This window comes from Macrotis lagotis, chromosome 1 (assembly GCF_037893015.1).
Source record: "Macrotis lagotis isolate mMagLag1 chromosome 1, bilby.v1.9.chrom.fasta, whole genome shotgun sequence".
Lineage (NCBI taxonomy): Eukaryota > Metazoa > Chordata > Mammalia > Peramelemorphia > Peramelidae > Macrotis > Macrotis lagotis.
This window is the reverse complement of record NC_133658.1, coordinates 382,470,805-382,473,136: the sequence shown is the minus strand read 5'-3', so window position 1 is coordinate 382,473,136 and position 2,332 is coordinate 382,470,805. Positions and strand designations below refer to the sequence as shown.

General features: G+C 39.2%; 1 non-coding gene across 1 annotated transcript; it reads right to left on the bottom strand.

Annotated features, from left to right (window-relative positions):
* Positions 1-280: 280 nt before the first annotated feature.
* LOC141510333 (U6 spliceosomal RNA) lies at positions 281-387 on the bottom strand. The gene has a single exon (XR_012474831.1). It is a non-coding gene; the product is annotated as a U6 spliceosomal RNA (small nuclear RNA).
* Positions 388-2,332: the final 1,945 nt, after the last annotated feature.

Below are 2,332 nucleotides of genomic sequence, written 5' to 3'. Positions count from 1 at the left end.
AGTGGTTTTATCTGTGCAAAAACTTTTTAATTTAATGTAATCAAAATCATCTAGTTTGTTTTTAGTGATGTTCTCCATCTCTTCCTTAGTCATAAACTGCTCCCCTTTCCATAGATCTGACAGGTAAACTAGTCCTTGATATTCTAATTTGCTTATAATATTGTTTTTTATGTCTAAATCCTGTATCCATTTGGATCTTATCTTGGAATAGGGTGTGAGGTGTTGGTCTAATCCTCCATACTAAGTTCCAATTTTCCCAGCAGGTTTTATCAATGAGAGAAAAAATATGGAATGCTTCATGAATTTGGGTGTCATCCTTGCTCAGGGGCCATGCTAATCTTCTCTGTATCATTCCAATTTTATTATATGTGCTGCTGAAGCAAGCACAGTATATCTTTTTTTAATTTACATTTTCATTTATTTACACATTCCTAAAATAGTCTCATTGTAATAATCCCCCCTCCAAACACAAAAATAAAAAAAGCCTCATGAGAAATGAATTCAAAGAAAGAGGGAAAATTGTGCTTCAGTCTATGTTCAGATACCATCAGCTCTGTCTCTGGGGTGGATCACTTTCTTTAGCATATGTCCATCAGAGAAGTTACTTCCCTATTTTCCCACAGTTACTATGTCTGATTGTAATTGCCTCCATCCATTCCTCTCCACTTCCATTTATTTTCTCTCTTCTTTCACTCTGTCCCTCTTTAAACGTGTGCCATGGGGCAGCTGAGTGGAGCAACAGACAAAACACCGATCCTGGGGCCAGGAGGCCTTGAGCTGACATCCCACCCCAGAGACCCAGCAACCATCCAGCTACATGTTCCTGGACAGGCCACCCAATTCCACCACCTTGGAAAAAGTAAAGAAAAAGTGTGTCTCACTACCTTCTTCCATGATCGCTCTACTCTATCACCTACTTCCCCTCTCCCCTCCCCCTGTAACCTTTCTCCCATCCTCTTTCTCTTCTTTTTCCTCTAGATTTCTATACTCTATTAAGTATGTGTGTGTGGTTTCCTCCCTGAGCCCTTTCTGGTGAGAATGAAGGCCCCTCATTCCCTTTCAGCTTCTCCCCCCTTCCACTCCATTACAAAAGTTTTTTCTTGACTACATGAAAATCTTAGCCCATTCAACCTCTCCTTTTCCTTTTCACCCACTGATTCCATTCTTTTTTTAAAAAAATTTATTTGACTTTATTCTTCCTTTCTCATTTATTGTCTTTTCCTAAGATTACATATAGAATTTTTTTCTCATTTATTTATTCTTATTTTGTTCAAAATAGTTTTTATACATTACTAAAATATTCTTGTTTAAGAGTAAACATAAAACTCCCTCCCCCCCCAAATATAGACCAAAATGGATGATAAAATAAAAAGGAGAGGAAAAAAATTAAAATTAAAAGAAAAGAAAAATAATAATAATAATAATTGTAAGTATGGCCAGGTGGCACATTGGATGGAGCACTAGACCTGGAGCCAGGATTACCTGAACCCAAATTCAGCCACAGACAGCCAACAATCACCCAGCTTTCTGACCCCGTACAAGCTACCCCAACCCCATTGCTCTGCAAAAACCAAAAAAAAGGACATAAAATAAAATAGTAATAATAATAATAATAATAATAATAATAATAATAATAATAATAATAGCAGCTGGGTGGTGGACAGAGCACTGGCCCTTGGGCCAGGAGCACCCATGTCCAAATCTTGGCTCAGACACCCAACAATCATCCAGCTGTGCAGCCCCAGGCAGGCCACCCAACACCATTTGCCCTGCAACCCCCCACAAAAAAATAATAATAATAAAATTGTGCTTCAGTCTGTGTTCCAACACCACCAGCTCTGTTATGGGTGGATCACATTCTTTATGATAAGTCCATCACAATAGTTACTTCCATATTTTTCCACCATTGCCATTGCTGATTGCAACTCCCTACATTCCTACTTCTCCACTACCATGTAGTATATTTTCTCTTTCCTTTCACTCTGACTCTGCTGTAGGGTAGCTGAGTGGCACAGCAGACAGATCCCCAGTCCTGGGGCCAAGAGGTCCCGAGCCCACATACCACCCATTAGGCCCATCACCTACCCAGTCCTATGGTCCCAGACAGGCTATGCAATCCCAGCCTCTTGCAAGAAGTGAAAAAGAAAATGTGTGATATCTGACCACTCTACCCCCATGGTCCATCCTTACCTCCATCACTCACATCACCCTATTTCCCCATGTCCCCCTTCTCTCCTTCTTACTCCAGAGGTCTATACCCCATTGAGTATATATATATATATATATATATATATATATATATATATATATATATATATTTTATACATACTAT